This window comes from Crocuta crocuta, unplaced genomic scaffold (assembly GCF_008692635.1).
Source record: "Crocuta crocuta isolate KB4526 unplaced genomic scaffold, BGI_CrCroc_1.0 scaffold118, whole genome shotgun sequence".
In the NCBI taxonomy this organism is placed as follows: domain Eukaryota; kingdom Metazoa; phylum Chordata; class Mammalia; order Carnivora; family Hyaenidae; genus Crocuta; species Crocuta crocuta.
Window position 1 is genome coordinate 3177221 of NW_027551558.1, and position 27329 is coordinate 3204549.

The window sequence follows — 27329 nt, forward strand, 5'->3', positions numbered from 1 at the left end:
GACATTTTCTAATGACAAAATTGACATTCCCAAATAGTGGGCAAAACTTTAACAGTCTTTTCCGTAAATGTTAATTGGTCTATTTCCTATTCATATGGAAAAAATTAATACTGAGCCTTGTCTCAACACAACACATGGAAGTTAGCATTGAATGGACACAGACCTAATTATAAAAGGATATAACACATAGGATAATGTGTTTCCATCTTGAGGGAAGATAAAATTTCCCCATACTTATAAGATACACATCCTATTATCCATAGGGAAAAGTTTGGTAAACCAGGCTATATTAAAAATAGTATACTCAAGCCTCCAAATATACCAATAAGAGAGTAAAAAATACAGAGTTATTGAAGACTGTAGCAATACACATACAGATACATGAGCACTATTGGGCCAAGGACTTATTTTCAGAATATGTATCTCCTATAAATTGAAAAGAAGCAGGCATGCTTTTTAAAGGAAAGGTTTGAACTGGCATTTTTGAAAAGCAGATATCCAAATGGCTAATAAGCATGATGTTTCCCATCCATATTAGGAAACTATAAATTAAAACCACAGTAAGGTATTGTTACAATCCCATGAATAAGACTAGAAATACTAAGGGTTGGTGAAGAAGAGTATGAACTATTTGAAACACTCTGGAAGAATTCTTGGCACTATTTATTGAGGCAGAAATAAAATCCACCACTACTGGCCATACAACCCAACAGAAATGCTTGCAACTATGCTCCAGAATACATCTACAAGAATACTAACTGTAGTAAAATTCCTAACAGCAGTAATCTGAAAACAACCCAGTATGTTTACTTAATGGAATACTCTAAAACATTAGAAATGAATAAACCATTATAATGTAAAATATTGGGAATAAAGCTCATAAATTGTTGAGGAAAACATCCCATTTATATAAAAATTTAAAAAGGCAAAATTACTCCATTGGGGTAGAAGAAAGTCACTGGGAGCAGGCATGAGGAAACTTCTGGATTATTACTGATATTGCTTTTCTTCTCTAGGTTTTGTTTACATGAGTCTGCTAACTTTGTGAAAATGTACCGAGTTTTAGACTTACAATATGTGGTGTGCATTTTTCATTCATTTCCCCTATGATGTAAATGTTATTCAAAAACAAATTTGTACTGCTGAATAGGATAAGTTATACTTGAATTATGAGAGTTACAGACATTTTCAAAAGAGAAATTGTGTTAATGATATCAAAGGAACTTCCAGTGAACATGGTCTCACAGTTGGCATAGGAAAAGAAAGAGAAGAACGTGGTTCAGAGAAATCTAGAGTTTGTAATATGGGAAAAACAGAAGGAAAAATATGGGGAAAGTACTGATGGGGAGATATAGGTTTCAATACATTCTACATACTATATCTTATCTTATCTCCTAGGATCATGACAGCATTGTCAAGTGGTAACATACCTGACTTGAGACACTGAAAAAATATCGGCACTTCCCTGAGGGAGAAATTAAATAAAGGAGACAGTCATAGAGGAAAGATTAATAACTCAGTTTTTTCCACGCTCATCCTGAGTTGATGTAATTATTGTCTGTCCATATCATTTATTATACTTGTCACTCATTTTGACAATTGATTATGTGTATACTGTCTTGTGTTGTCACTTAATTATTTCAAGATGTATTAGGTTAAACCATATGAAATTGTCAATATTCAACCATTTTATTTTTGCCTATAAGAATGGCAATTTCACATGGTTCAACTTAAGGCATGACCAAGATATGCCTCCTTTAGCACTCTTCTATGGCTAGCATGTCTCTAAACTCTCTGGACTTCACTTACTTCATTGACAAAATGGCTATACACAGAGCTTATCGCAATGACCAAATGAAGCTTTCATGTGAAAATATTTTGTAAATTCTAAAGTAATAAAAATATCCAGTTTTTTTTTTAATTGTTTTTGAGGGGAGGGGGATGGAGGATCTGAAGCAGGCTCTGTGCTGACAGCAGAGAGCTCCATGTTAGGTTCATACTCATGAACAGTGAGATCATGACCCGAACTGAAGTCATAGGCTTAACCAACTGAGCAACTATGGCGGCCCTAAAAAGGCCCAGTTCTTAATGCAAAGACTAACATAAGGTGTCATTAGGTAGATCCTGCCAAAGGAAAACATTTGTTCAGTGGTTATAACTGGAAGCTCTATAACTAATTTATAATACATAATCCAGCAAAAATAGCAGAGGAAAGATGGAAAAAAAATGGGTACGTGCCTTTTGGAGCTGGCACAATGTAAGATCTCATTATGTTACTCTCTTTTTTAAGTACCATGGGCAAAACCAGTAGCCTAACACGTAAGTTCTTCCACAGCTAATCCTCAGTTTTTATTTCCAGTCTCATGTTTATGATGATTCATCTCCTCAAAAACCTACAATGTCAAGCCCTATGCTAGATGATGAAAATGCAATGTTTATCAAAAGTGACAGAGTCTCTATCATCTCAAAATGTCCAATTTTGAAGACAAGGAAGGCAATTCAATAGGCAATGGTGGATAAAGGCAAAAGGACTGCTATGGGATTCTGTGAGTATATAACCCCATCACAGGAAAGTGGGGACTGCTTCCCAGCAGAACAGATGTCCAAGTGCAGACCTGAAGGTTGAATGGGTGGTAGACAGACATATATCCAAAGGTCTGGAGAGAAAGCATGGGCTATTCAAAAGCTGGGAGGTGGAGGATATTTGGGCAAAAGGTGCAAGGTGGGATGGAAGACACCAATGGAGTAAGGCAGTATTTCAGCCACACTAAGGAGTTTGGGCTTTATCCTAAAGGAGATGCCACTGAGATCTTTGAAGGAAAAAGACAGCAGGATGATATGAGTAGCTTTGCCTTTTAGACAAGTAACTGGCTGACAGGGGAATGAGAACTGAGGGGAAGGCAAGATTGGAGGCAAGTAGCACAGGAAAGAGATAGCTGATACAGGACCAAGATGCCACATTCAGAACTGAATGGGGATAAGGGGCATGGAAATAGAGATGCATTCACAAGTTACTTCAAAGCCACAGAATCAGCATGATTAAGCCAGTGATTTTCTATGGAATATGAGGGGATAATAATAATTTTTTAAGTTTATTTATTTTTGAAAGAAAGAGAGAGCACAAGCAGGGAAGGGACAGAGAGAGAGGGAGAGAAAATCCCAAGCAGGCTCTGCTCTATTAGCACAGAACCCACAACCTTGGGGCTCAAACTCACAACCATGAGCTCATAGTGAGGACAGTAGAGTGTTCAGAGTAGCTGATGAAAGAACTGAACATTTGAGAGATATTCTGAGAAGGGAAAGCCAAAAATTTCAGGAGAAAGGTATATATAAAAAGTGAAAGAATTTTCTAGAGAATAGGATAAGACAATATTTCTAGAATTTGTATACAGTCTAGACATTGCTAAGAGATTGCAATGATAAAACTGAGAATTGCCTTTAAATTTATAATAAGGAAGTCACTGGTGACCACGGGGAAAGCAATGTCAGTGGAAAGGCCAGTCCCTGAAGGCTCTAGCTGAAGATGGAAATGAGAATTGGAGAAATTTTCTTTTTACATCAGAAGACTGTTGAGCATATTTGCATGTCAATGGAAAAGTGTTAATACAGACAGAAAGGTTGAGCTTAAAGGAAAGTGAATGCACTTCTGATGAAAATGAGGATCCTCGAAAAGTCAGAGAGTCAGATTCAAAGCACAGGTACGGAAATTAGTTTTGGACAGGAAGAAAGATCCTCTTCCATCATAGCAGAAGGCAAGAAGGACAGAGTGTGTTCAGATCCAGGTGATGGGATCTCTTTGATGCGGTGAGGTGTGAAAACCCTACTATCTGGTTGTTTCTATCATCTCTGTAAAATACAAAAGGAAGGGAACTGTTAAAAGTAAGCTCAAAGATGACATCTTTGTGGAAAATATTTTAAGTTTGCCTCCAAAGAGGAATGGACTTTGCTGTTGGCTTCTGGGAAATGAGTCTCTTTAAACTCTTGGATTTTCATGCCTTACAGGAGTGTCTTTGTTTGTCTGAATAGTCTAATAATATGATTTAGAGTAGGAGCTGGCAATGTCAGAAAGGCTACCAATTTCACTTAGGATAGGGGCTTTGATTTGAGTTATATGGCATTAGTTATCCTGGAGACTGAGTCAACCACATGGGTAATCAATCAGTCAGTCATGTCTATGTGATGGAGCCCTGAGGGAAAGGTTCTGGACACAGAGGCCAGGTGTGCTTTCCTGATTGGCAATGTTCCATGAGTATTGTCACACATCAGTACAAGGGAAATAAAGTGCCCTGACTCCATAGGGAGAGAAGCATGGAAGACTTGTATTCAGTATTTCCCTAGACTCTGCCCTATGTAATTCTTCTGTTGGCTGATTTTAATTAGCATCATCTTTTTCCTACAATGAAACAAAACTCTGAGTAAAGCTTTTGGTGAGTTCAGTAAGCCCTTCTAGTAAATTACTGAAACGCGGTGTGTCTTGGAAACTCTTTGAACTTGCAGTTGGTGTCAGAAGTGGGAGTAATCTTGGGTGGACTATGTTTTGTCAAACTATAATTGGTCAAAACTCTTGGACTATCACTGGACTCAGGAGAACAGAGAAGATTGAAAATCATTTCTGTCAAGAATGTAAGCATGTGTAGCAACATGGATGGACCTTGAGGGTGTTATGCTGAGCGAAATAAGTCAGGCAGAGAAGGACAAATATCATATGTTTGTACGTACAGGAGGATTAGGAGGAACTTAACTGAGGACCATGGGGGAGAAGAAGGGGGGAAATGGTGGGGGAAAGGGAGAGAGGCAAACCATGAGAGACTCTTGAATGCTGAGAAACAAACTGAGGACTGATGGAGGTGGGGGGAGGGGGTAGATGGGCATGGAGGAGGGCACTTGTGGGGATGAGCACTGGGTGTTATATGGAAACCAACTTGACAATAAACTATTTGTAAGAAAAAAAATTCATTAAAATAAAAAAAGAATGTAAGCATGCACTAGGAAGGAGACTGTTGGGCGACTGAGGGCCTGGGGTGAAGGAGTGAGTGGGAGGAGGCAGTTGGGTAGCATGGACCCTGTAGCATCAAGCACAGACTAATGGTCCTATTACCCAAATTTTCTGGATTCATGCTGCCTGTACTATAACACATACTCTGTCTGTTTCCTAAAATACGTATCCAGTCTCCTGTGCACTATCTGAGCCCCTATACCTTATTGATTTGTTCCTTACTTTGTTTAAGACAACCATAACCAGAGTTGACTTTTATCACCTGCAGACAGGAACTCTAAAATGGTGTCTTGCTACATCCACAAGCAATGTATTTACATTTCACTAAGTTGGAAAGTTTCAATGAGAACACTTTCCCTCTTATTGCAGCCTGTGCATGCAAGCCTTTATCACACATTGGAACCAAAACTCTGATCAGCGATTCCACAGGACCTTATATTGATATTTAACACAATTTGGATTAGGCTTGCTGACTTTCCTTAGTCTTCCAAAGTGTGCAAAGTCACACACTTTTAATTCCCCTCACGCTTTGTGATAGAACATCTGTGCCTTGCTCACCTGCCCCCAAACCCACCCTGTTGCAAGTATTGTCTTCGCAGCAACTACTGACAGAATTTTTCAAATTTTAGGGTATTAAAAGGACAATATTCCTTAGCATTAGGTTATGATTTCCAACCTAACGCTGTTTTAGATGGCTGCTTTTCATTAGTCATATGCAGAAGTAACAATTCTTTAAAGTTAAGAAGACATGGGGCTGGAGTCAGTAACAAAAGAACAGACAGTACTGTTTGTGTATGAAGAAGGTTGACTGGAATGCATTCTTCAATATACAAGTATGCAGACCCACTGCAGATCGGCAGCTGTGTGTCTAAACGTTTGTGACAAACAGAACTCAGATGGAGATACGCTTTAAAGGAGAAAAAGGCATCAACATACATTCATCGTTGGGCATGAGAACAATGCAAGCTTACAATACAGGTCTGGGAAGAAGAGAATTGGCTTGTGAAAAATGATGCAGTTTTTTTTTTTTTTCTCTATACACTTTCTGCCCTTGTCAGCATAGATTCCTCTTTGCCTTGTAACTTTACAGCCAGCACAACATTTTATTCATGAAGAAGATTCAAAAGATGCTACAGCCAACTAAGGGTTAGTGGTCCAACATAGATCTTTACCCTGGGATCTATGTAACTCCTACATCCTGAGGTATAGGGAAGTTAGGGGGACTAAATAAAAGTCAAGTTTAATAACAATGAACAGCTAATGAGAAGGAACATCCAATTCCTGAGATAACTTTTTAAGCACAATGATCTATTTTTACAAATTACAAGACTGGACAAGTTCCCATTCCTTTAGCATTTATGTAATGAATATATATGTGAATATAAACACAGATGGAATATCGTGAGGCAGAGATAATATATTATAGCGCCATGATTTTAAAACTAGAAAACTTCCATTCTTGATGTCAATAAGTTAAATTACATTAGAAATTGTGGTTTGTTTTAAAATCCAAAAATAAACTATAAAAGGCAATCTCTTTCTTCTGCCTGGAATGCTTACTATTTCCTCTTTTTCTCTAAAATATTATATGTAATTAAGATCTTGCTCAAATGCCATTGTTTGATAAAGCCAAGTTTATATATAATTGTTTTTATGACTAATGTATGTTTCCCCTCAACTGTCCATAAATTGGTCACATCTTAAAAGTAGGTTATGTTCTATTTGTCATCTTATTACTTATGAATCTTAACTTTGCCATCACAAACATATTCCTAGATATTTGGGAAATGTTAAATATGGAATGGTAGAATTGTAGTCCATTAGTTGAGTCTGTCATTTCAAGACTAAAACAAACAAATAATTGTGGAAGTGCACAGAATGCATGAAATGCAAAGAAGAAGGAGGAGGAGGGAGAGGAAGGGAATACCAACCGTATTGTTTTCAGTATAAAAGTAAACCATAAAAACGAAAAAAGTGAATATTAACATAATACAATAATAAACATAATTCCGTAATAACTTAAGAAGCCCTAAGCATACTATTAAGATGAATCTATCAATGAAAACACTGATTTGACTGTGTAAAATTACTTTTATAAGTTTTGGGAGGTAAATACAAGTTAAAAGGCAAATAGTACATAAATAGAATGCATTATTTCTGATGTACGAAAATATACAAGAAAGGTTTAATATCCTTTAAATACACAAAGTAATTTCAAAGCCATTAGAATAACCTACATTTCCATAAAAATTGACAACCTACATGAACTATTAGCTTAAAATTACATGTATAATAAAAAATGTGGCTCTAATTATATGCAAATGAAATGAAACACACACACACACACACACACATGCACACACACACACCACTTTTCTGTCTTTTACATGAATGAAGCCTACGAAGAATGGTAATTGTATGGGAGAATGTGGGAAAAACAGCAGGCCAGTCCTCTAATAAGGATACGGTAGGGCAATTTGACAATGTATATGATGAAACATTTTAAGTATATACACCGGAATTCTACTTTTATGATAAAATGTGACAGGAACACAGAAAAACCAAGAATCAGACTCTTAACTATAAAGAAGAAACTGGTGTTTACCAGAGGGGAGGTGAGTGGTAGATGGGGGAAAAAGCGGATGGGAATTATGGAGCGCACTTGCTGTGATGAACTCTGGGTGATGTATGGAAGCAGTGAATCACTACATTGTACACCTGAAATATATAACAGCGTATGTTAAATAATCAGAATTTAAATAAGAACTTAAAAAATATGACAAGGTCACAATGATGTAGGACAAGAATATATATTACAGAATTACATATACTTGCCCAACAACATTAGGCTGATTAATTATGAAAATCCATGTGCTGCAATATTAAGAATTATGATGTGGACAGTTATTTATTGATATTTGCAACATTCAGCGAGAGGGCACATAAATTGGTGATTTTTAACTTTTTTCACATTATCTAATTTTGATATAATGGGCATGCCATGACTTCAGCAATCCAAAAATACAATTTACTAAATATTATCTCTTGAATACAATTAGAAATAAATTGGAAAATATATTGATTCATAAAAATATTGACAATTGCCAATTAAGTGCTAGATAATAGGTAGTCAAATTATGGTGCCTCCACATAATGAAATGTGAGGTTGCTGTTAATTTAGTTATAATATGGGAAGTTTTTGTATTATAATGTTAAAATGCAATATCAGGTATCAAAATTGTATATACATTATGATCTCAACTGTGGAATTTTTTTTAAAGAACAACTGGAAGAAAATACCATGATTTTCAAAGATTGTCCACGTGGTAATAAAAAATAACACTTATTTTATTTTTTCCAGTTTCTTGCACTATTTTATTTTTTTACACTGAGAAGGTTTTACTATTGTAATCTTTTCAACACTTCATCAATAATTTAAAAAATAGACTGATATTAACAACAAAGAGCATGGGTTCACACTTGCAGAGAAGGAAGATTTTCAATTTACTTATTCATTAATCGTTCTGGATAAAGATGATTATAATGACGCCTGAATGGCAATGACCATGAAAAACATGAGGAAGATTTTCTCTACTGTGTACTTAATGATTCTTTGGTGTTTAAAATAGATGCCTCCATCTACATGATGGATACATAAATATGTACACAAATCATCTCTTGAAAAGTGTATAAAGTTTCACCTACACATGATGATTAGGTGTTAGTAACCCACTGTGCAACATTATGCCTATACCTAATATTATATTCAGAGTAATATTGTACACAAATTGTGAAATTTTGTTAAGAGGATAGACCTTATGTTCAGTGTTCTTACTACAATAAATAAATTTAACTGTACACAAGTTAATTATATTGGAGTAAATAAATAACTTTCATCTTTTACAAAAACAAAAGCTATATATAAATATTTAAATATGTATGGAGCCCAAATTGTTCTCCAATTTTCTTCACAAATAGAGATGGGTTCCTATATACAGAAGAACAAAAGCACTGGCAAAAACAAAAACAAGAAAAGTAAGTTGGGAAATATCAACTAGGGGCCCTTGGGTGGCTCAGTCAGTTAAGCTTTGACTCTTGATTTGGGCTCAAGTCAGGATTTCGAGGTTTGTGTGTTTGAGTCCTGCATCGGGCTCTGTGCTGACAGTACGGAGCCTACTTGGGATTTTCTCTCTCTCCTATCTCTCTGCCCCTTCCCTGCTCTCTATCTATCAAAATAAATAAACTTAAACAATCAACTTGATATGTTGTGATATCAGAATTCTGCCTCTGTTTACTTAGATTTTTTTAACTTTTTTTTAACGCTTCTTATTTATTTCGGAGAGAGAGAGAGACAGCGTGAGCAAGGGAGGGTCAGACAGAGGGGGAGACACAGGATCTGAAACAGGCTCCAGGCTCTGCGCCCGACGCAGGGCTCGAACCCACGAACAGTGAGATTATGACCTAAGCCAAAGTTGGATGCTTAACCGACTGAGCCACCCAGGTGCCCCTGCATCTGTTCACTTAGAAAAGAAAGCCATTTGCCTTGACACTGACAGTCTCTGTGAAAAATATCCAGTTCTCTCTTTTCTTTTCTGAATTCCAAAATTAACTTTGGAGTCCTTCACATTCTTGCCAATACTTTGAAGATAATCCTACTATAGATTTTCATAGCTGCAATTCTAGACATCAGAGTCTAGACATCAATGTATTTTATAATATGATATGTATATTTTATTTTTTCTGATTATTAAAATGATGCATGTCAAAATTTGAAAATTTGGGTGAATTTAGGAAGTACAAGAAAACTAAAACTTTCCCATAATTTATATACTTAAATATAACGTTAACTTTGAGTTGCATTTCCATTAAGTCTGTTTATGTATATGTGCGTGTATACATATACACATATATGTATATGTAAAATATAATATGATGCTACATCATATAGTTTCTATATAAACCTTTCTCAAAAATCTCAGTTCTCGATATCTTTCTGGATTAAGTCCCAAGGTTGCAGTTTTGTATTCAAGGATACATGAATACATGTATCATGCACCTCTATGTTTACCCTTCTGATTTACTTTTTAACAGTGCTCTGGATTCAAACTGCATTAGTCCAAATTGGTTCTAGAGCTTAGGAACTGTATGACTTTAGGTGGGTGAGTTAATCTCTATTCTTCAGATTCTCTATCTAAAAAATGGTTATTACAATAATTATTATAAGATTATTTAGAGTAAATTATGTAACATGTGGTTCATGATAATCAGCACTTAACTATTAACTATTATTACTGTCCAGCAAAGCTATGTTAGTTATTTTTCCCAAATATAGCCCATGATTTCTCATATTTCATCTTGGTTCCTGTGTGTGTTATTATACCATTTCCCACTCCATTCCTGTCTGTTAAAGCTATTAGCTATATTCAATGACTACCTTAAATAAAACTTCCTCGAAATTCCTATTCAAATGACATATTTGCAGCTTTTCAAACCATTTAACGCTTTCTTATATAATTCCTCTTACTGCATGAATATTCTGTCTGGTGCTATGGTGATATATAAATTACTTATTCCTTTATTGAATTTAAATATTGTAAGTGTAAGAACCAACTTATACATATTTTTAACCCTCTCAGAGTCTAGCACATGTATTTGGAACGTAAGAAGAAGTTAAATGAAACAACAATTTAAAGATTGTCTGAAAGAATTTTTAGGAGCATTGATTTTGAGTAGTTTTTTCTTGTGTTTGTTTTTGCAAATGAATTAGATGATTTATTTATTTATTTAATGTTCCAAGTTTTTATTTAATTTGTAGTTAATTGACGTATCATGTAATAATAGTTTCGGGAGTAGAATTTAGTGATGCTTGTCTTACATATAACACCCAGTGCTCATCCCAATTGCCCTCCTTAATACTCATCGCCCATTTAGCCCATCCCCCTGCCCATCTCCCCTCCAGCAGCCCTCAGTTTGTTCTCTATAGTTAAGGACCTATTTTATGATTTGCCTCCCTCTTTCTCTCTCTCTCTTTTTAAATTTTATTCTCCCATATTCCTCTGGTTTCTTTTTTTTTAATTTTTTTAAAACAAATCTTTATTTTATTTTTGAGAGTGAGACAGGGAGAGGCAGGGAGGCCCAGACACAGAATCTGAAACAGGCTCCAGGCTCTGAGCTGTCAGCACAGAGTCCAACGCAGGGCCCAAACCCACTAACTGTGAGATCATGACCTGAGCTGAAGTTGGATGCTCAACCGACTGAGCCACCCAGGTGCCTCTCTGGTTTGTTTCTTAAATTCCACATATGAATAATGATTTTAAGTGTTTTTAGACATTTCTAACTTGGTGAATTAATCTGAATGTACCTTTCTTAATTACATGCTCATTTGTTCATTCAACAAGTGTTTCTTGAGCTTCTATCATGTTCCAGGCTCTGAAGAGATATTGCACAAGACAGGCAAAGTCTCTTTTCTAACAAAGGAAGAAAGACAATAAAGATGTAGACAGATGATGAGATAACTCCAGTGCAGAAAGAACTAACTCAGATAGGGTGGCAGTATCTAAGTAGGTTAAGTCCATTTAGGTTGGTGTCAGGAGGTGGCTTCTCCAGGATGACATCTGGAAGAAAAGAAGCAAACTAACTACATGGGGAGCCTGGGGGGCTTAGGCGGTTAGGCATCCACCTTCGGCTCAGGTCATGATCTCACAGTTTGTGGGTTTGAGCCCTACGTCGGGCTCTGTACTGACAGGGTGAAGCCTGCTTCAGACTCTGTCTCCCTCTCTCTCTGCCCCTTCCCCACTCGCTCTCACTCTCTCTCAAAAATGAATAAATAAATGTTTAAAAATAGTGTAAAAAAAAAAGAAGCCAACTACACTAAGTTCTAGGAGAGTTGTACTTTAGGGACAGAAAACAGCTTATGCAGCAAAAGCCCCTGGACAGGAGGCAATGTGGATTAATCAGGAAAGAGCAAGAAAGTCAAATGTGGCTATCATATGGTGGGTAAACGAAAGTGGATTGGAATAGGTGAAATTGGAGAAGCAGACACAGACTTGTTCACATAGAGCTTTCAATAATATTTCTTATAGATTTTATTATAAGGGCGATGAAGGAACACTGGAGGAGAATGATATATACTTTGGGTTTGGCCAAAGGAGACATCAGCTGGAGTCTGGAGAGTGAAAGGTACTTTTCTTGTCTTCCTCCCCCTGCTTAGTAGTGTCTGGCAGTGAGTCCCCTTAATGGGACAGTGTTTGCCCATTTTCTCTGGGTTCTAGCACATTGCTTGCTCCCTTGGAACTCTCATGCTTAACGCCGCTAATGATAATCAGCTGTTGTTGGTCCCAGAGCACTTCAAGTTTCCTTCTTCCCTCTGCTCTGCTCACATTTTTGCAAGATGGCCTTCATGAGCGCCTGTTTGGTTATACTCTCTAAGGCAACTCCTGCTGGAACACTGCCTGATACAGATTTTTGGCAATAGTTCCAGGTCTGCAAGCCAGCAAGGTTCCATGTGGGGCTATGTTCCTCTGGAGGCTAAACCCATGAGGCCTTTTCCTTGTCTGGTAGAAACCAAAATTGAAGCTGGTCTTAGTTACATATATTCTTTCCATCATTGAATACTCTTTTGAGATAACACTTTGAGTGTGTACATTAGGAAGCCCATCCATGTAGGAATTCCGTAGCTGTCTCCATGAAATTATAGGTCAGGCTGGTCTATCTCAACTCGTGAGCCCCGCTGTAAACCACACAAGGAATATCTACTCCACCAGCTCTGGTAGAGAGAGATCCAAGAGCCTAGTGACTCCGAGGCTATTTTCTCATTACTCTCCGGGGTTCAGTAAGGAGCCATGTCTAATTTGTATTACATACCTGAAAAGGAGGCCACAATGAATGAATGAATGAATGGCAATAAGATCATGTGTGTCATTCCGAATTTAAGCTCAACCATCTCTCGAATAACAACAGACAGCAGTTACTCAGATCCATTTCTTTCATAATCCTTATTCTTATACCCCTCCCACAATATTTTCTAGGACTGCTCAAACATTTTCTTACAGTTACTCACTAATAAATATGAGTGCTTGGTGAAGAGAATTTACTGTTCCTAAATGAGTGTATTTCCCAACATAACCTTGACTGTTACTTCTTGTCACACACGACTGAGGTGAAGAGCAAGAACTCGGGACAATTCTCTACACTTAAGGATTGATGGCTGATGTAGCTTCATCACTGACATCGCCTAGAAGTCACACAGGGAGGTTGGGAAAAACATATTCTAAGAAAAGCTTAGCTAATTAAGGCCATAAACAGACCTAAGCATGACGCAAATTTCAACCTTCATTAAGAAAGTCGCTCTCGGGACCATTTTTCCTCTGTCCAGAGCGCCAATGGAAGGGCAAAGGTAGAAATTAGGATACCTTCACTTCTGTAGGATTCGCTGATCATAAATTCCCTAAATTCATTTTTCTCGAATAATATGCTCCCGAACTCCTGACTTGTAAATAATATCATTTATTTCCCTCACAAGCCTTATTCTTTCATTTTAAATATTTATTGTATGCTTTAGGAAGCTTCTCTCTCTCTCTCTCTCCAGCTTGTTCTCTCATTCTCTGTCTTGAGTAACGATAGAATCTCATTAAAGTTTGGATATTTTTTGAATGCACTACACACATAAGAAGCATAATTCCCTCACGGGACATATAGGTATGTTGTTTAAATTAAGGACATTTCAGCCTTTTCCTTTTCCAGTCTGGAGATTTATGGCAGATAAGCAGGGAAAGGTTTTCTGTTTTGAGTTGTCTTTCATTGTTACATTCATCCTGGCCCTTCACTGTCAAACTGTATCTTTACAGCAACAGAAAAGGCATTTGATAATATTTGACGCCATTTCAACTTTACTTTCTCTTAAATTCTTTGCTGCCTTTTCCTTCCAGACATGTTAACATTTCTGCTATGAAAATGGTCCCTATAGGTTTCAAAATCCCCAAGAGACAGAGCACAACTTCATATATAAATACTCATTTGTTCTTTTTTTTTTTTTTAATCTCACTCCTTTTCATATGTATATATAACATATCTTTTGGAGAATGGTTTGTGCTTTTTCTCCCCAGTTCCCCAAATCCAATGTGTCCTGCTGTATTTTTTTTTTTTTTGAATTTTTGTTTTTTTCTGCTGTACTTTAAAACAAAATTCATTCTTGTTTTGGAGCATCGTGCTCCCTTTCAGACTATATTATTTACTTACCTCTTTGTACTCTAAGAAAAATGAATGGCATATTGTTTTTACCCAAAATTCAAATGGCGATTAAGTATATTCAGTAGATAATACATATTCTTCACTAATCTTCAGCAGACCTATATTTTAATTCACTCTTTTATTACTGTAGTTACAATTGCTAAGTATACATGCATGTATGTAAAGGCATTGATGGATGTATAGATAGATAGCTGTACCTTCCTTTCTACCTTGTTTGAAGCAGAATTTGAAGTCTTTATGTAAACAACTTAATTCTGCATTCCATTTATCAATTTAGAAAATGGGGTGGGGAGCACCTGGCTTGCTCAGTCAGTAAAGCGTGAAATTCTTGATCTCAGGGTCATGAGTTCAGGCATCACATTGGGCATGAAGCTTACTTAAAAACAAAAACAAAAACAGCTGGATGGCTCAGTCCATTGACCATACAATTCTTGATTTCAGCTCAGATCATGATCCCAGGGTGATGGGACTAAGCTCCACACTGAGCATGGATCCTGCTTAAGATTCTCTCCTCCCTCTCCCCCTCTCCCTTGCTCTCTCTCACTCTCTCTCTCAAATAAAAAAAATTAAAAAAATTTAAAAAGAAAGAAAATATGGTAATGCATATGAAAGATGGAAATATTATGAAATAATGGTAGATTTATAAAACTCATGAATTCTGTAAAGTTAAGCTCTAAAACCATAGGGGAAATCTTTTCTACTCCCAGTTTTTCAAAGTAAAACCAGTCACTGCACATTCCTGGGTTTCATATGCTATTTCATATTACAATATCTATACTGCATTCTTAGAACTTGGAGCTGTACTATTGAAATATCATCCAATCTTGCCTGCTGAACTGATGAGAAATTCATTAATACTCATTAAATTTGTTCAACAAACATTAAAGAACTGCTACAAGAATTACTAGCCTGGGGATTCATTTAGAACATTCCATGGGACACTTTCTGTTTACTGCATGCTTAGTTTTTTGCCAAAGAATAAAAATGTTCACATTTTGTAGGATTGATGAATGGCGTGAGGGATTATATTTTCATGGCTCTGTCAAAATTTCATTAATTTGAGGCCAATGACACAGACTTTATGACAATTTTGCCTGTCTCTGGTGGTGTTCACCCATAGAGTGTTTCCAGAAACATAATCATGAGGCAAATGAATCGGTGTAAATATGATTGCATATCCTGGATTGGCTTTTGGGGAGAATATCACTTCTGAACCAAGTAAAATATCTATACCACCATATGCATATCTTTTTGTTGAGATGGATTATATGTGTTCTTAGTGTTTCAAAGGACTTTGTACTAGAAGACAAAAACTTAGGCCCTATCTCTACTAATTTATTATTTTTGTCCTTGAAGTTCTCTCTAGATTGAAATTGCTTTCCATCCCTAAACCCTATAATCCAGACTTTTCACTATTTCAAATTGATCTCCAAATATAATACGGCTTTACAGGGTTAATAGGTTATATCTAGGAGTGCCTGGGTGACTCAGTAAGTTAAGCCTCCGACTTCGTCTCAGGTCATGATCTCACCACTAGTGGGTTTGAATCCCGCGTCCAGCTAGCTCTGTGCTGATAGCTCAGAACCTGGAGACTGCTTTGGATTCTGTCTTTCTCTTTCTCTCTGCCCATCCCCCACTCGTACCCTATCTCTCTCTCAAAAATGAACAAATGTTAAAAGAAATAAAAAATAGGTTATATATTGTACAAAACCATCAATTCTCAATTATCTATATTTATGATTATTAATAAACCTCAGATATGTATATAACTTCCACATTTAAAGTTTTATTTTAATGTTTTATTTATTTTTGAGACAGAGTGTGAGCAGGGGAGGGGCAGAGAGGGAGGGAGACACAGAATCCGAAGCTGGCTTCAGGCTCTCAGCTGTCAGCGCAGAGCCCGATGTGGGGTCCAAACCCACAAACTCTAAGATCATGACCTGAGCCAAAGTTGGATGCTTAACTAACTGAGCCACCCAGGCACCTCAATAACTTCCACCTTTTAAAAGTACCTGCAGGTTTTACAAAATCTCCTGATGTTGAATACAGTAACTTCTTGAGTTTCATCTCCTTATGCATTCACTGGCACTGATAGCTAGGGAGAATATTCTAAAGAAAGGGGAGGGAAATGTCTAGAAAACCATCCTACTAGATATTTAGTCTATGAGTGCTCGTTAAGAGACATTATATGTCAATGAGGAGAAAATACCCCTTGATAAAAACAACATGTCTTCATGAAAAGCTGGATTCAGAGCAGGATTGTAGGATTACAGGGTTGAAGTGGGCATTCTTGGGGGTCCCAGGCACCCCTGTTAGAGCACCTCTATTTAACCATTTAGAAATTGCTATTTCATACCCAACAAAATATACATAAGGAGCCTCGCTGCTATAGGAGAATGCAGGTCACTGAAAATGCCATTTCAAACATACATTCTACAAACCATATGAATCCTGTTCCAATACAATTACATATATTTTACATTACAAACTTTGATAATTAAACATCCAAGTTCTCTTAGCAATTATTCATCAAAGTGCTTCTTTAGTATATACACTTTCCAAAGGTAAATAATAGAGATGAAAAAGTCACAATTACTAAAATTGAAATGGTTACTAAGACATTTATCTTGTTATTGAATGTAATGTTTTACCTCACCTTCAGTAGTTTTCAAACTGTAACTTCCTGTTTTTTTCATTCATGTGTGTTATAAACCATCTCATAATTTTCCTTACATGTGGAAAGTTTTATCCCCAGCTACTCTACTACCAAGCATCATATCATGTGGACATGAAAGCATATATTTTACAGATAGGCCATATTTTCTTACTACTCTTCAGGATGAATATCCCAAATTTGCCGAGTATATAATAATATGCCAGTGATTCATGGGAAAAACTTGAAATGGATTCTCATAATAGAACAAACCAAGACAGTTTTTAAATTCAGTTGCTGGCTTGTAATGGTCGAAATATTTTATGTTTGCTTTGACCAAGTGTAATGATTGATTGCGCTATCGTTTTCTCCTAAGAAATAAACAATTGACCACTATTGCTTTTTTCTTAGGACATGACTATCAAGCTTTTATTCACAGCAGTGAACTTGTTAAGAATAAAATCGTGATTGTAATTAATTAAGTACCTCTTGAGTGAGAATTCTGTGCCTGGGGCGGGGAAGGCACTGAACATAGAGAAATAAAGGAAATACAGTGTGTGCCCCAGAATTAAGCCTAGAGGAAGATTTGTCCAAGAAGTGAAGTTGGAGATAAATCTTTAATGAGGACCAAGACTTACCAAGGAGGAGAACTTGGTGCATGAGTACTCTTTCCATACAGAGAGGAACAGAGTGTGTATGCCGTGTGCAAATTTACATTCTCTGTGCTCACTTCAGCACAGGTTTTGAAGTAGTAGGTGATTGTAACTGTATGCTGAGTAAAATAAATTCAGTAAATATCTAAATAATTGACTGTTGCTTGGCCTTGGGTCTGCCACCAAAGTGAGTCACGATGAAAGTTTCAAAGTGCATGCAAAGTGGAGTATTTAACAAAGATATGGGCTAGTCAGGGTGATTTTATATCCTCACAAGCCAGATTGTTTTTAACTGCATAACAAAGGGAATGGTAAGTATAAGAAAATGTGTTTCTTCATTCAGCAAATAATTGCTTGTCCATTATGCATGAAGACCGGCTTTTTGGAGGTCCAACATATGTTATGTTTTGTATAGATGGCTGATTTTATAAAGAAAAACATATGAATGGTCCTCGATGGAGGTTTTGGTTGAAAAACCTCTGGTGCTGGGAAGAGTGGACATAACAAGTCAATACAAAGAGATGCCTTCTATGTAATGTTTAATAGAAGGGAAGATGGACATATTTTCCACGGGCAGCCAAGGATGGAGAGAGAGTGGGGGACTAGCAAATAGAAATTCAAGAAGAGGAAAAATGTGAAGAGTGTCAGGAGATGGAAGGGTTCAGAAAGTTGGCAATAGAAAAAAGTCTAAATAAAACTTTTCCCAAGGAAACCCTTATGTGGAAGAGGCCAAGGGTAGTCAGGTGCATTCTGCAAACTTGGCTCTGCTGTGTCGTGCTACCCCTTGGGCTCTTTGCCCTCATGCTATGCAAAGTTTGAGGAAAAGGCTGACATATCTTAAAGTGCAGTGTCCACACCAAGGAAACAGTGGCTTGGGGGGAAGGGAAAAGGTTCACGAGCCAAGAGCTACATTTTGGAGTTAATGGACTCAGGGGTATGATTTACTGCAAAGCCCAATTTGGAATTTGATATAAAACAAGCATTTGTTTCCTCCAAATTATCCTAAAATGAACCATGGAAGAGGGAACAGAATGTTACCTGACTTCTCTGCTCTCAGGACTTATGTAAATATAACAGGAGACAAGTTTATGAATACAATAATTATAACCAGATTTGGGCAGACAAGGGCATTTCTAGGCTGGCATTGTCACTTTTGGCTAAAAGAGGGGGTTGCATTGGAGGAGCCAATTGAGAGACAATAAGAATAATGTGAGAGTGATGGAAATTCATCTCAGAAATGAGGGAACAATGACTGCAGGTGCTTACGCTGCATTAGAAGTGACACAGTGGATATTTAGGAGCTTTGGAGTCAGACTCGCCTAAACTGGATTCTCACTCTCCTACTACTTAGTCTAGTACCCTCCAGCATTTCTGTTAGCACATTTGTGTTATTAAGGGAAGTAAGTGATGAAATGCCTGCAAAATTATTTCTTTAGTGCCTGGCACATAATACGTCTTTATTAAATGACAGTTACATAATTGGGGGTGGACAATAGAAGGGTGACTATGTGATGGTCACGGTTGAAAATTATAGGCGCACTCGGTGGACTTGGATTTGAGTCTGTGCAGAGCTTGCATCAAGAACCCCCTCCTAGTGAGGATTACTTGACCAAGAGCATGAAGACCTGGGAGGGGACCCCTCAAGTACAGGGTCCATGTTGCTGCTTGCATAATAGTCCAAATGAAATGTCCATATGGACTTTGGACACCACCTTGAAACCAGCTTCTGTGTTAACAAGAGCCAACAGGGCTGAATTCATAATAGCATTGAAAGGATTTGGACACAAATTCTGTAATCTCTGGTCCAGGTTTTTGAATGAAACTCAGAGTAGGGAAATGAATGTCCTTTTCAGCCATAGTGGAGCTCCTACCCATAAGGTCTGAGCACAGCAGAGACAGGCCTCACCCGCGGGCTACTTCTTACAGAGATACCTGCAGCCAGGACAGAGTAGATGCAGTCTGTTGGGGAAGTATGGCAGGCCAAAACTTTGGGGCTTACTTTGTGCCTTTAGAGAATTGGTGCAGAAGAGTTTGGAAAAAACCAGCAGTCCGGACATTTAGAGATCAGGTGAGCACCTGATCTGTGGATTGTTCTCTTGGTTGTATCTTAATACTCAAAAAGAAGGTCTACATAACCATGCAATAATCTGGCTTTTACCAGCTACCCTCCTGTACAGAGTCTACAATTTTGCCCAAAGAATATCCTTATCACTCTGTGTACACATTTTACATGGATTTGAAACTAACCTAAGTTCTTATTTTTATAGGAAGTGTATTAACTTTATTGTAAAAAATAAGGTCCATCATTAACCCAAAATATAAACAAAATGTCCCAAGGCTATAGAAAGAAGCTGCCATGTTTCTGCCTAAACGAGAAGATAAAAATAAACATTCACTATTTCCAAGCCTCCTTTACTTAAAACACAACTTTCTTCTGCAATGGTATTACTGAATCTATCTCCTCTGCACATCTCCTGTGGTGACGTCACTACAGAGTTGGAACTCTTCAGCGTCAGAAGAGCTGAGATGGCATCTACCTTTGTCAGAAAGTTCCGTTCCATCTCCAAAGGTTAGAGTGCCGGAGTGCACCTCTCAATTTGAGCACCAATCAATTCAATCTATACGCAAGATGGGTCACACATTTGGGAGGGAAAGGATGTAACAGTGACTCTAAGCATGTTGACCTAATCAGGACTCAGCACAGTGTAGACCACAGCATGACACCTGTGCACACGTCCGCGGGCTGATTAATGGGCTGTCACCTCAGCTGTTGACTGGTGAATTATTTATACTTATAAACTGCTAAATAATGTAAAGCTGATATCTTAAATTACAGCTGAGAGTGACAAAGAGAAGGTGGCCTAAAACTCCAGCCGGAGAGATCAATGCCCTTGTTCTCGGGCACTTTGGAACACAATTCCTGCTGACTGTTCTCAGAACAGAGATGGAAAACAAAAAGTATGTTGACTTGGCATAACATGTTCCAGAGAGTAAAATGCTTCAGCAATCAAAGAGAAAGTTGCTTTAAATGAAACAAACGTGATACAGCTCTGAAGGAGACAAGAAAATTAAAGTATTTGGCTTTCAAATGTGATCATGAAATTTAGACCTATTTGTGTGTGTGTGTGTGTGTGTGTGTGTGTGTATTTGAGAGAAAGAGCGTGCGAGAGAGAGTGCATGTGCAAGTGGGAGAAGGGCAGAGAGAGAGGAAGAGCAAGAGAAGAGAGAGAGAATCTTTAAGCAGGCTCCATGTTCAGCATGGAGCCCCGCAGGGTTCGATCCTATGACCCTGGGATCACAATCTGAGCCAAAATTAAGATCCAAACCTCAACAAACTGAGCCTCCCAGGCACCTCTAGACCCACTGCATATTTTAAACTTTGCTTTGAAGGAGTTTACCATGTGCTGGGACCACAGAAGATCCGGGACCATAGTTATTGTCACCTGTGGCTATTACATTACATTTTGTTTTGTTTTCTAGAATAGCAAGCAGAGCTTAGAAATCAAATATTAGTTAACATAATGTGGGGGAGGAGATATGGGGCTGCAGATGATCAATTCCAAGCCATTTATATTGAGAAGAACAAAAAGAAAGGGGAGTTTGAGAAGGAACAAAATTATGATACTTACTATCTCATTGTTGCCACAAAAAATGTCATGATAACCGTATAGGTTGAAGAAACATAAAAATGATATTTGCATGCTATTTAAGAATATTAAATAGCTGTTGTGTAAAACAGAGGTCAAGTTTTAAGATAGCATTGCAATATTGCAACTGGGGTTTTCCATTACCTCAAGTGAGATATTCTTTTTTGGCTTTTTAGTTGACTAAAAACCTCTCTCTCTCTCTCTCTCTCGTGTGTGTGTGTGTGTGTGTGTGTGTGTGTGTGTGTGGTTAATGCAGGATCTCAAAGTAAAATGGAACTATAATGGGCTCCCAATTCCTCTGATCACTATCTTTCTTCACAAATTTCATAAGTCTCCTCTTATGATGGCTTTTATAGGTATATCTTTTTTTTTTAAATTAATGTTTATTTATTTTTGAGGGACAGAGACAGAGAATGAGCAGGGAGAGGCAGAGAGAGGAGACACAGAATCTGAAGCAGGCTCCAGGCTCTGAGCTGTCAGCACAGAGTCCAGTACAGGGCTTGAACCCACAAACCATGAGATCATGACCTGAGCCAAAGTTGGACACTTAACTTACTAAGCCACCCAGGTGCCCCAGGATATTCTTTTTTTTAATGTTTATTTATTTTAGAGAGAGACAGACAGAGACAAAGAGACAGAGAGAGGAGAGAAAATCCAAAATGGGTTACACACTCACAGCAGAGACCCCGATGCAGGACTCCAACACAAGAAAACAGTGAAATCATGACCTGAGTCGAAGTCATACACTCAACTAACGAGTCACCCAGGTGCCCCAGTATACCCTTTTTTAAATGCAAGGTTACTTTAAATACCTATTTCCAATGCCTATTCAATAATTGACTTCTGTTGCTGTTGTTGGCCTGCTTTGAAATTACTAGTGACTTGCCTTTCATCGTGATTTCTTGCAAAAAGCCTTTAAGACACTTTCTTAAAATTGGATAAGGCCAGGTTCCCTGAGTCTAGTTCTTTCCCTAAAAGAAAAAAGAAAGTGAAAGTAAGTGATTTTTTTAAAGAAAAGATATTGTATTAATACTACATGGCAATGAGAAACAATGAAATCTGGCCATGTGTAGCAACATGGATGGACCTTGAGGGTGTTATGCTGAGCGAAATAAGTCAGGCAGAGAAGGACAAATATCATATGTTTGCACGTATAGGAGGATTAGGAGGAACTTGACGGAGGAACAAGGGGGAGAAGAAGGGCGGAAATGGTGGGGGAAAGGGAGAGAAGCAAACCATGAGAGACTCTTGAATGCTGACAAAAACTGAGGACTGATGGATGTGGGGGGAGGGGGGGATGGGCATGGAGGAGGACACTTGTGGGGCTGAGCACTGAGTGTTATGTGGAAACTAATTTGACAATAAACTATTAAAAAAAAAATAAATAAAATGGCAAATAAAGAAAAACTGTGCATGAGTTTTGGCCATGTACAGAGTCTGGAGTTTGTTATAAACTAGGGGCAGCCCTACCATTTTATTACCTCTGTATGAGAGGACAGCCTGCCTTGTTGTTTGCCGGCAATGCCCAGTGTCATCCTCTTTTTTCCAGAAGGAATATTCCAGATTTTTCTAAAGTAATCTTCTAGATTTTCTGTCTCCTACTTGAAATGATAATCTTGCAAGTCTTTTTCTGATTTCTCATTTAGTCTTCTCAAATTTTGAATAGACATCCACTGTCATTTTGACTAAGGAGAGGGGGAGAATTCTAAAGTGAGAAAGTTCTAAACAAGATAATCTCCTCTCTCTGGATTTTGTAGACTTGCTTAGTGATACAATTATATTCAGTTTCCAAAATTAGGTATAATCATCTTCTTCTTTGTAAAGGTTAATAGACACTTAAGAACAACACCAAGTGATTAGATAGGCTTCTAAATTTGGGATCCAAGATCGAGAAACTTGACTTAGTGCTACTACTATACTAAAATATTGAAATAATATTTCATTTTATTTTATTTTTTCATTTTAGAGGGAGAGAACATATCAGCAGGAGAGAGGGCCAGAGGGGAAGAAAGTAAGAGAGAGTGAGAGTGAGACAGAGAGAATCTCAAGCCTGAACAAGACTCACCCCCATGACCCTGGGATCATGACCTGAGCCAAAATTAAGAATTCAATGTTCAAATGACTTACCACCCAGGTGCCCTGATATAATCTTTTTGTTTCTTTGTTTGTTTTTGAGAGAGAGAGAAAGCATGAGCAGGAGAGAGGGGCAAAGGAAGAGAGGGAAAATCTTAAGCAGGCTCCACGCCCAGTACAGAGCCTGACATAGGGATCCATCTCAGGACTGTGAGATCATGACTTGAGCCGAAGTTAGACACTTAACTGATTGAGCCACCCAGGCGTCTGAAATACTTACTATTTTAATATTGTACCTGCCATGTAAGTGCTAGTTTCAAAATTTATTTATTCAAACAAGACTGCTACCATGAGCTCTAGATCCTAAATTAAATCACTAATGTGACTACACCCAACTTTGTTGGCTGATAAGGACCTAAACCATAACATGTAAAAACAAAACCTTTGATATTAGGCTATTTAGCTTCTCTCAATTTTTCACCATCTCAGCCAGTGGGTCATTCTTTATCTAGTTCTTCAGATCCTCAATGAAATCCTGTCTGATGACTAGTTTTAGTTCCAACTCTGTATCTAAGCATTGAGTAAGTCCTATTGACTCAGCTTCAAAACATACCTATAATCTGGACTTTTGGTTAAGGCAAGAGGTTCATGACAGAGTAGTCTATATAATCTAAGTTCATAAATAAATAAATAAATAAATAAATAACACAGACTTCTGGTCCAGACCAGATGGCCTAGACCTCTTTTTCTCTGGTACTCTCAATTAAACACAACTAAAATCACTTAAAATAATAGAAGAGACAAGAATTCTGAAATGAAGTGGGGAGAGCAGACTTGGGAGACCAGAACTAGGGGGAGTATGATCTCCCCACCTGACAGAGGAGATGACTCACAAACCCAGCGTTTCTGACCCCTGATCTAACACAAGAAGGAAGTACAGGCTGGGTCATTCCCCCTTGCGTTGAACCATGTTGGGTTAACAGCAGTTGTAATATCCCAACAGCCAGGGAAGTGCCCTTCCCCATGGAGCGAGAGCCTCTCTTTCCCACAGAGAAGTATGAATTTGGAAGACGAGATTCACCAGAGGGATTCAACCACAGAAGGAGCAGCCAAGAAAGGACCTTTGTGCCCAGGGAACTGAGACCCCTGTCCCTTACCCAAGATACCATGGGGGCACCACCTCAACCAAAACCTGATTGGGCAGCCCTCTCTGTCTGTAACAGGCAGGGGCATTCTTCTATAACAAATGCCTTCTCAGGGAAGCCTCTTTGCTCCTATGGGCCTGAATCACTGTCCAACACCAGGAAACACCCGGGCAGGTAAACACAGCCACATGAACCACCTGCCCTGAAAAGTTTCTTTGTCTAGGCAGGCTTGACTCTGCCCCGCACTGGGAGACACTTAGCAAACCTGGCAGGGAAACCCTATTTGCTCCCTTCCATAGCACCAGCATGGCCAGTGGAAGCCCAAGAAGCACCAGATAAAACAAGTAAACCCAAATAAAACCATAAATATACTGAAGATTAAACTATCATAGGAAACTGAGGCCCCCAAAATAGGATGATTCTCTGCAAAAAAAGATTTAAATAAGATCCAAAATATCATAAATAATAGGCACAACTGAAAATCACTCATCATACCAAGAAACAAGAAAACTGCAACTTGAATGAGAAAGGACAACTGAATCTAATCCAATTCTGAGCTGATCAGTTGTTGGGATTATCTGACAAGATTCTTAAAGCAGCCATCATAAAAATGCCTCACCTAGTCATTTCAAATTCTCTGGAAACACAAGAAAAATAAAAATCTCAAGAAATAAGTAAAAGTTATAAAAAAAAGAGCCAAATATGAAGCTGAAATATACAATAACCCAAAATTAAACAATAAAAAAGAAATCTTTCAGATGGGCCCAGTGGTAATGTGAAGATGACAAACAGTAGGACCAGAGAACAACAGAGAAAAAAAGTAAACTAAGAAAAAGAAACAACAACAACAACAAAAAAAAGAACAACAAGCCTCAGGGAACTGTAAGGCAATAATGGACAACTTGACATCTCAGAAGAAATTGAAGAAGAGAATGGGCTGAAAGAATATTTAAAGAAATAATCACAAAACTCCAAAAATTTGATGAAAATATAATTTGAAATAATTTCCAAAAGAATAAACACAAAGAAATCCACACTAAGACACACAATAAGTAAATTGTCACTAACTAAAGACAAAGAAAAAGTCTTAATGGTATACAAAGGGAAATGACATATTACATATAAGAAAGCAATTCTAATAACAGCAAGCTCCTTATTTGAAACTGTGAAAGCCAGAAGTAAATGAAGGAAAATGTTCTTACTCTAATGTAAGAACAAATACACTTATTTTTTTTTCAAGTGCTCATGGAACATTTATCAAGGTAGATTAATCTCAAGAAGGGACCTGTGGCTTGTTCAGTTGGTAAAACATGGGACTCTTGATTTCCAGGCAGTGAGTTTGAGCCTGACATTGGGTGTGGAACCTACTTAAGAAAAAAGAAAAAGAAAAAGAGAAAGAGAAAGAGAAAGAAAAAGAGAAAGAGAAAGAAAAAGAAAAGAAAGAACGAACAAACGAAAGAAAGAAAGAAAGAAAGAAAGAAAGAAAGAAAGAAAGAAAGGAAGGAAGAAAGGAAGAAAGAAAGAAAGAAAAAGAAAGAAAGAAAACAAACACAAATATCAACAAGTTTAAATAAATTGAAATCATGTCAAGTATGTTATCTGACCACAGTGGACTCAAACAAGAAACCAATAACAAAAAGGAGATAGTTTCTAAACACAACGAAATTAAGCAACACACTTGTGAGTAATCTATGGGTAAAAGAATAAGTCTCTAAGAAATTAGAAATCCATGGAGCTGAATGAAAATATGCATATCAAAATATATAGGATCCTGCTAATGCAATGATGAGAGGAAGCATCATACCGTTGTGATAGTTATTTTTATGTGTCATCTGGGAAGGTGCTTTTGGATAAGACTGATATTTTAAATCAGTGAATATTAAATAAGCATAACCCACCATAATGTGAGTAGACCTCATCCAATTGGTTCAAGGCCTGAGTAGAACAAAAAGACTGATTTCTAACAAGAAAAATTTCTACAGATTGTGGACTTCATAATTGTGTTAGCCAATATCTTAGGAGAAATCTCTTTGTCTTTTGTTGCTTTCTTAAATATATATGACCACCCAGGCTGAGGAAACTACAAACTAATATCACTCATAAATTTAAATGCAGGACCTCCAAAAAATATGTTAGCAAACTACATCCAACAGTGTATAATGATAATTATGACCAAAAGGGATTTATTTTACATATGCAATACTAGTTTAATATTAAAAAAACAATTTAATCCACCATATCAAAAAGCTAAGGAAGAAAAATCACATGATCATATTGATTTTTGCAGTAAAGTATTTGAATCCAATACCTATTCATTATTTTTTTAATCCCAGTAGGTAGGAAATAAAAAGGAATTGCCTCAACTTGATAAAGAACATTTACACAAAATCTACAGTTAACATAATAGTAAATGGAAGAAAGACTGAGTTATTTTTCCATAGGATAAAGAGGAGGGAAGGATGTCTTCTTTAAACACTTTTATTGGAAAGTTATAACTGTTGCAGTAAGTCAAGGAAAAGAAATAAAAGGAATTTGTATTAAAAACAAAGAAATAATACTGTCTGTAGCACAAGGTGACATGACTATCTATATGGAAAATCCCAAGGAATCTACTACAAAAACTCCTAGAACTGATAAGTACTTTCAACAAGGTTATGAAACACAAGTACAATGTTTACAAATCAGTGGTGTTTCTATATACAAACAGTGAACCTACAAAATCATAATTACCAACACAATACTATTTATTATTGCTCCAAAGAAAATTAAATACTAAGGTATGCACTTAAAGCAAACCCAAAATTTATATGTTGAAAATTAGAAAATACCAATGAGGGAAATCAAAAAGGAAGTAATGAAGAGCTATTACCTTGTTCATGGATTGTAAGGGTCAACTTATTAAAGATGCTAATT